General features: G+C 51.4%; 1 protein-coding gene across 1 annotated transcript in view; it reads right to left on the bottom strand.

Annotated features, from left to right (window-relative positions):
- LOC141078016 (fatty acyl-CoA hydrolase precursor, medium chain-like) overlaps nucleotides 1-8,716 on the bottom strand; it is a 40,520-nt gene extending 31,804 nt beyond the window's left edge. The window contains exon 1 of the mRNA XM_073564808.1: nucleotides 8,692-8,716. The gene's annotated coding sequence lies outside the window, so the exon portion shown is untranslated. The remainder of the gene's footprint in view (nucleotides 1-8,691) is intronic.
- Between the last annotated feature and the right edge of the window lie 30 nt (nucleotides 8,717-8,746).

Consider the following 8,746-nt stretch of genomic DNA (forward strand, 5'->3'; position numbering starts at 1 on the left):
CTCAACGAAGAATCTGCAAAAACCCTAGTCCATGCCCTCATCATCTCCCGCCTTGACTACTAAAACCTCCTGCTCTGTGGCCTCCCCTCTAACACTCTCGCACCCCTCCAATCTATTCTTAACTCTGCTGCCCGACTAATCCACCTGTCCCCCCGCTATTCCCCGACCTCTCTCCTCTGTCAATCCCTGCACTGGCTCCCCATTACCCAAAGACTCCAGTTCAAAACCCTAACTATGACATACAAAGCCATCCACAACCTGAGTACACTATACATCTGTGACCTCGTCTCCCGGTACTTACCTGCACGAAACCTCCGATCCTCACAAGATCTCCTTCTGTACTCCCCTCTTATCTCCTCTTCCCACAATCGCATACAAGATTTCTCCCGCGCATCCCCTCTACTCTGGAACTCTCTACCACAACATATCAGACTCTCGCCTACCATGGAAACCTTAAAAAAGAACCTGAAGACCTACCTCTTCCGACAACCCTATAACCTGCAGTAACCACCGATCCACCAAACCACTGCACGACCAGCTCTACCCTCACCTACTGTATCCTCACCCATCCCGTTGTAGATTGTGAGCCCTCGCGGGCAGGGTCCTCTCTCCTCCTGTACCAGTCGTGACTTGTATTGTTATGATTACTGTACTTGTATGTATTATGTATACCCCTCCTCACATGTAAAGCGCCATGGAATAAATGGCGTTATAATAATAAATAATAATAATAACATGCAGGGACAGAGCTGGAGACATCAGACCTCAGGAGGCACAGGAAGAAAATCACCAGTAGGGATAGAGGGAGTCGGCTGTCTTTAATCCCAATCTGAAACCCCAGATCTCCAATCGTCATCCTCATTATCAGGTGGCAAGCCTCTGTCAATCAGATCAGCTCCATTACCTCCAGTAACCACCAGAGGGAGCCCAGAAAGAGAACTCGCAACCCCTCTGTCAGTCTGATCAGCTCCACTACCTTCAGTAATAACCAGAGGGAGGCCAGAAAGTGAATTCACAACACGCTGCTCCTACTATACTTATCCCACCTGCAGTGTGGACTGTCAGCTCAGTGAGGAGCCACAGTCATGTCCTGTGGCCATAAATGGGGTGCTGGTGTTGAGACTCTTAGCCTCAGGGAGTTTGGTAACTCTGATAAGGGCCACACTCCCCCACCAGTTGGTTCCAGAATAAAATTTGGGCGTCAACTGTATCCACGGGGACACCAAGGACTACCCCATTGCCAGAGTGTCAATTAAAACAAGCCGGGGTACAGAATCCATTGAGGTCAAGGTAGTCGAAGGTTCGCTACACCCAGTGATAATCGGGAGGGAAAGGCGGAGATATCAAGGGACGCAGACAGGAGCAAGCTCGACCCTGGTGAAACCCCATCGCAGTCGGAGGTGGCTGAGTTCCCCTTGTGTGTCCTGGCTGGTGGCGAGGACAAGCTGGTGACCAACGAGGCCAAAATTCCTGAGCTGGGGGTTTCTGTCTGGAATTTTGGGACTGTCCAATGCAGGATTTAATTTTAAGACATGCACTTGAAAATGTGACTGTGATAAATCGGGTGGTCCAAGAGTCGGGGGCCGACACCAGGTTCCTGTAATTTTCAGCCAATGAGGAGTTGCTATATCCAGAAGTCATACACAGGAGGAGCAATGCGGTACAGAATCAGGCAGAACAAGAATGGTCAGGCAAGCAGGAGGTCAGGCACGGGTCGGGCTGCATGGTACAAAATCAGAAAGTGAGAGGGTAGTCGTGGGAAGCCAAAGGTCAGAACACGGGTCGAGCAGGACGGTACCAAATCAGAAAGCCAAGAGACAAAACCAGAAACCAGACCAGATCACACACACCATAGACACGGGAACATGCGAGAGGGACTTAGCAAAGACAGGGTCGGACACACTCAAGTATGAAGTATAAACGACAGGGAAGGTTGCTTGCCTGTGGCCATAAATACCCTCCCTGAGGTCAAAGAGGCTCTAAACATTAACCCTTCGCTTGTCAGACCAAAATTCCAGACACCATGACAGAGGGATACCGAAGCGATGGGACGCTCTGTGAGCGCTGCCTGGGGGAGGATGGCCTTCCCCCGTCATCTTCTTCTGGCCTCTGTGCTCCTTCCATCATGGCGTTCTGGTGTTCTTCTTCTTGCTCCGCCCTCCTTCTCGCCTCTGACTTCCTCTGCCCCTCCTTCCGGGGGCGGCGTCTTCTTCCATCGCCTCCATACCAAGCCAGTATGCGAACCCCTCGGGGGGTGGGCCATGCATCCGTCACATAATAATTCAGGCAGGGAAGACCCAATACTCTTCGCGGTCTTTTCTTAGGACCTCCCATCTCTTCACGCCCTTCTTCTCCGCGCCTACGGCCATTTTTACGATTCATGTCACAGTCTATTAAATTTCGTCTTCTGCACATTTTCAAAAAGTCAAAGTTCAACAAATCGTAGGCACCCAGAACCCGATGGTGTCGGGTCTCGTCATCCTGTTCGTGACGCCAAGTTGGGTCGCCCTCCCAGGGCTGTGGGGTACTCGGCACCGGGCCGGTGTAAGGGGGGACGTGTCACAGCAGCGGTGACCCGGTCCGTGGCCCTGGGCGCCCAAATATCAATGGTGGTTTAGTTTATATGGATAGTTTGTGACGCCACCCGTGGTGCTCGGCAAGTGTGGTGTTAGGCCGACGCTGCGGGCAGATCCACTGGGACTGATGGTGTGTGCAGCATAGATGGTAAAGCTCCCCACAGGCGGAGCTGTAGTCCCAGGGCAGTGTAGATGAGGTAATGGCGGGAAGGCGTAGATGGTGTAGGTACAGGTACTCAGGTGTAGCAGTGCGGAATAACTGGAGGACACCAGAGCGTGCGGTTCCAAAGCTTTACTCACTGTTTGCAGCTCACACACATGCCAGCCTCCGCGCTGTGTTCTCCAGGTCAGGGCTGGCATGTGTGATCAATCTTATCAGTCTCTTTCTATGTCTTTCCCGTGCCAGCAGCCCAGATCACTGGGACCTGCTGCAGCACGTCCTTCAGACATCCATCTTCTCTCCTCTGTCTCCAACACTCCTCTGCTCTGTACTGTCCCTCATCCTAACTCTTCCCACTCTTTTGTATCATCTTACTCCACCCGCCTCCCAGCACATCTCGTGTTACGAAGTAGGGTTCCACGAGGGCTGCTCTGCTGACCCCCAGCATGAAGCTGTTAGGTGACCCCACTGAACTATCCTGTGTGTGGAATGCAGGTGTGGAGCGTGGTCAGGAATTCCCACCTTACCCGGATGGTGGGGCACTACACCTTAGGAGAAGGTGCAGTACCTCTGTGGCGACTGAAGCCTCAGGGGCGCAACACATGGGGCTGTGAATACATATTTTTTAGATCTGCGATACATAGAAAATAAAGAATGTAGGTGAACAAATTTAACTGGGAAAACAAGGGGCTTGGCCTGCGACTCATGCCTGTCATCCCATGAAGTCTGTCTCGTGAAGTGCTCTGCATCCATAGGTTACCTTATGGCGTGCTGTGCAGGGATGAAGTGCATGTGCGAGGTCAATGTTACAAGCTGCATGAAACAATCTGTAATGTGCGATGGATAAAACCCGGGGGTGAGATAGGAAAAGGAAGCAGAGCTGTGTATGCGAGGGCTGATAAAGTAATATATGCATGGTGTTTGATCGAATTGTGAGAAAGACGTATGTAGATCAAAGGTAGCTGTGAACATACATTACCAAGCTGCTGCGACCATCCACTGTAATTGGTCACACAGACACGTGCACACATCATACATACATATATATATCATTTGTTGCAGCGACCAGGATAACAGAGACTTATACAATCCAAATCTAAGACAGACAAGTTCGGTATATGATTGTCCTCTTTGTTCCTGGAGGAAACCGCATACATTCTTGGGGGTGATGGAACCGACATCCAACCTCATCCAGACATAATGGGGTGCCAAAAGAAAAACATCAGTTCAAGGTCCGGCATCAAGGGGGAAAGCAATAATAGATAATCTTTGACTTTTAAGAGGTACTGCCTAGGTGATTATTACAATCAACAGCCACAGATCTTCACACAACCATTTATCAGATCATCAAGAACTTCAAAAAAGTTATGGGATAGATTCAGCTTCTGATCAATGGAGGGGGTCACTCACTGTGCGGGGGCTTCTCATCCATGGAGGGCGATCACTCACAATGTGCGGGGGCTTCTCATCCATGGAGGGGATCACTCACAATGTGCAGAGGCTTCTCATCCGTGGAGGGGGTCACTCACAATGTGTGGGGGCTTCTCATCCATGGAGGGGATCACTCACAATGTATGGGGCTTCTCATCCATGGAGGGGGATCACTCACAATGTGCGGGGGCTTCTCATCCATGGAGGGGATCACTCACAATGTGCAGGGGCTTCTCATCCATGGAGGGGATCACTCACAATATGTGGGGGTTTGTCATCCATGGAGGGGGTGACTCACAATGTGCGGAGGCTTCTCATCCATGGAGGGGATCACGCACAATGTGTGGAGGCTTCTCATCCATGGAGGGGGTCACTCACAATGTGTGGGGGCTTCTCATCCATGGAGGGGGGTCACTCACAATGTGTGGGGGCTTCTCATCCATGGAGGGGGGTCACTCACAATGTGTGGGGGCTTCTCATCCATGGAGGGGATCACTCACAATGTGTGGGGGCTTCTCATCCATGGAGGGGGGTCACTCACAATGTGTGGGGGCTTCTCATCCATGGAGGGGGGTCACTCACAATGTGTGGGGGCTTCTCATCCATGGAGGGGGGTCACTCACAATGTGTGGGGGCTTCTCATCCATGGAGGGGGGTCACTCACAATGTGTGGGGGCTTCTCATCCATGGAGGGGGTCACTCACAATGTGTGGGGGCTTCTCATCCATGGAGGGGGGTCACTCACAATGTGTGGGGGCTTCTCATCCATGGAGGGGGGTCACTCACAATGTGTGGGGGCTTCTCATCCATGGAGGGGGTCACTCACAACGTGCGGGGGCTTCTCATCCATGGACGGGATCACTCACAATGTGAGGGGGCTTCTCATCCATGGAGAGGATCACTCACAATGTGTGGGGGCTTCTCATCCATGGAGGGGATCACTCACAATGTGTGGGGGCTTCTCATCCATGGAGGGGATCACTCACAATGTGTGGGGGCTTCTCATCCATGGAGGGGGTCACTCACAATGTGTGGGGGCTTCTCATCCATGGAGAGGATCACTCACAATGTGTGGGGGCTTCTCATCCATGGAGGGGGTCACTCACTGTGTGGGGGCTTCTCATCCATGGAGGGGGTCACTCATAATGTGCGGGGGCTTCTCATCCATGGAGGGGGTCACTCACAATGTGCGGGGGCTTCTCATCCATGGAGGGGGTCACTCACAATGTGTGGGGGCTTCTCATCCATGGAAGGGATCACTCACAATGTGTGGGGGCTTCTCATCCATGGAAGGGATCACTCACAATGTGTGGTGGCTTCTCATCCATGGAAGGGATCACTCACAATGTGCAGGGGCTTCTCATCCATGGAAGGGATCACTCACAATGTGCGGGGGCTTCTGATCAATGGAGGGGATCACTCACAATGTGTGGGGGCTTCTGATCAATGGAGGGGATCACTCACAATGTGTGGGGGCTTCTGATCAATGGAGGGGATCACTCACAATGTGCGGGGACTTCTCAGCCATGGAGGGGATCACTCACAATGTGCGGGGGATTCTCATGCATGGAGGGGATCACTCACAATGTGCGGGAGCTTCTCATCCATGGAGGGGGTCACTCACAATGTGTGGGGGCTTCTCATCCATGGAGGGAGTCACTAACAATGTGTGGGGGCTTCTCATCCATGGAGGGGATCACTCACAATCTGCGGGGGCTTCTCATCCATGGAGGGATCACTCACAATGTGTGGGGGCTTCTCATCCATGGAGGGGATCACTCACAATCTGTGGGAGCTTCTCATCCATGGAGGGGGTCACTCACAATGTGTGGGGGCTTCTCATCCATGGAAGGGATCACTCACAATGTGTGGGGGCTTCTCATCCATGGAGGGGGTCACTCACAATGTGTGGGGGCTTCTCATCCATGGAGGGGTCACTCACTGTGTGGGGGCTTCTCATCCATGGAAGGGATCACTCACAATGTGTGGTGGCTTCTCATCCATGGAAGGGATCACTCACAATGTGCGGGGGCTTCTCATCCATGGAAGGGATCACTCACAATGTGCGGGGGCTTCTGATCAATGGAGGGGATCACTCACAATGTGTGGGGGCTTCTGATCAATGGAGGGGATCACTCACAATGTGTGGGGGCTTCTGATCAATGGAGGGGATCACTCACAATGTGCGGGGACTTCTCAGCCATGGAGGGGATCACTCACAATGTGCGGGGGCTTCTCATGCATGGAGGGGATCACTCACAATGTGCGGGAGCTTCTCATCCATGGAGGGGGTCACTCACAATGTGTGGGGGCTTCTCATCCATGGAGGGAGTCACTAACAATGTGTGGGGGCTTCTCATCCATGGAGGGGATCACTCACAATCTGCGGGGGCTTCTCATCCATGGAGGGATCACTCACAATGTGTGGGGGCTTCTCATCCATGGAGGGGATCACTCACAATCTGCGGGAGCTTCTCATCCATGGAGGGGGTCACTCACAATGTGTGGGGGCTTCTCATCCATGGAAGGGATCACTCACAATGTGTGGGGGCTTCTCATCCATGGAAGGGATCACTCACAATGTGTGGGGGCTTCTCATCCATGGAAGGGATCACTCACAATGTGTGGGGGCTTCTCATCCATGGAAGGGATCACTCACAATGTGTGGGGGCTTCTCATCCATGGAAGGGATCACTCACAATGTGTGGGGGCTTCTCATCCATGGAAGGGATCACTCACAATGTGCGGGGGCTTCTCATCCATGGAAGGGATCACTCACAATGTGCGGGGGCTTCTGATCAATGGAGGGGATCACTCACAATGTGTGGGGGCTTCTGATCAATGGAGGGGATCACTCACAATGTGTGGGGGCTTCTGATCAATGGAGGGGATCACTCACAATGTGCGGGGACTTCTCAGCCATGGAGGGGATCACTCACAATGTGCGGGGGCTTCTCATGCATGGAGGGGATCACTCACAATGTGCGGGAGCTTCTCATCCATGGAGGGGGTCACTCACAATGTGTGGGGGCTTCTCATCCATGGAGGGAGTCACTAACAATGTGTGGGGGCTTCTCATCCATGGAGGGGATCACTCACAAGCTGCGGGGGCTTCTCATCCATGGAGGGATCACTCACAATGTGTGGGGGCTTCTCATCCATGGAGGGGATCACTCACAATCTGCGGAAGCTTCTCATCCATGGAGGGGGTCACTCACAATGTGTGGGGGCTTCTCATCCATGGAAGGGATCATTCACAATGTGTGGGGGCTTCTCATCCATGGAAGGGATCACTCACAATGTGTGGGGGCTTCTCATCCATGGAGGGGGTCACTCACTGTGTGGGGGCTTCTCATCCATGGAGGGGGTCACTCACAATGTGCGGGGGCTTCTCATCCATGGAGGGATCACTCACAATGTGTGGGGGCTTCTCATCCATGGAGGGGGATCACTCACAATGTGCGGGGGCTTCTGATTAATGGAGGGGATCACTCACAATGTGCGGGGGCTTCTCATCCATGGAAGGGATCACTCACAATGTGCGGGGGCTTCTGATCAATGGAGGGGATCACTCACAATGTGCGGGGGCTTCTCATCCATGGAGGGATCACTCACAATGTGTGGGGCTTCTCATCCATGGAGGGGGATCACTCACAATGTGCGGGGGCTTCTGATTAATGGAGGGGATCACTCACAATGTGTGGGGGCTTCTCATACATGGAGGAGTCACTCACAATGTGCGGGGGCTTGTGATCAATGGAGGGAAATCACTCACTTCTCCCATCATCCAGGACAATCTGATTGAGACCAGGTCAAACGTGAGAACTAAGCGTCATAGTGAATAAAAAATACTGACATTTTGGGTCCATGCACAGGAGAATCCGAAATCTCATCATTTTGTCCTTTGCTGATTTTTTTTGGACTGAAATACAGAAAAACAAACGTATAAAAATACTCTGTTGTAAATTAGCAACAGTAAACAGCAAGTGCTAGTAAAAAGATAACAAAACAGTTACTGTGACGTGGTGGAGCGGCTTAGTATACATTTTTTGCAAAAACGCATAAACCAAATACCTTGTTTTGTTATCATCTTTTTACTAGCACTTGCTGATTACTGTTACTACTTTACAACAGAGTATTTTTATGTGTTTGTTTTACTGTGTTTCAATCTTTTGCTGGTGTGAACACTGTCCTACAGACTTGTACACTGTGTGCATGGCCCATGTGTTTATATTTAATCGCTTTTTTTGGACATAGAGCATGTCACTTCTTTCAGTGTTTTTCACCCATTGGCTTGAATGGGTGTTGAAAAAACACTGCAAAAATGCAGATGTCATTATTTGCAGCGTTTTTTCTGCAGAAAAGTCATGGACATTAGCACGGACAAAGAGATACAAAAAACGCACCGAAACTGCCCCAAAAAAAACGGACCTAAACCTGCATTTTTACTGCAGCTTCATTACTGACAAGAAATCATGTTTTGTTCCAGAAAAAAAGCAGCAAAAACGCCCAGTGTGAACTTACCGCGAAGAGGCAAAATGTGAAAACCACAATCTGTGTCAGTGTCAGAACTTTTGGC

The sequence above is a fragment of the Dendrobates tinctorius genome, unplaced genomic scaffold, assembly GCF_039654945.1.
Source record: "Dendrobates tinctorius isolate UK_male_01 unplaced genomic scaffold, ASM3965494v1 ptg000490l, whole genome shotgun sequence".
Lineage (NCBI taxonomy): Eukaryota > Metazoa > Chordata > Amphibia > Anura > Dendrobatidae > Dendrobates > Dendrobates tinctorius.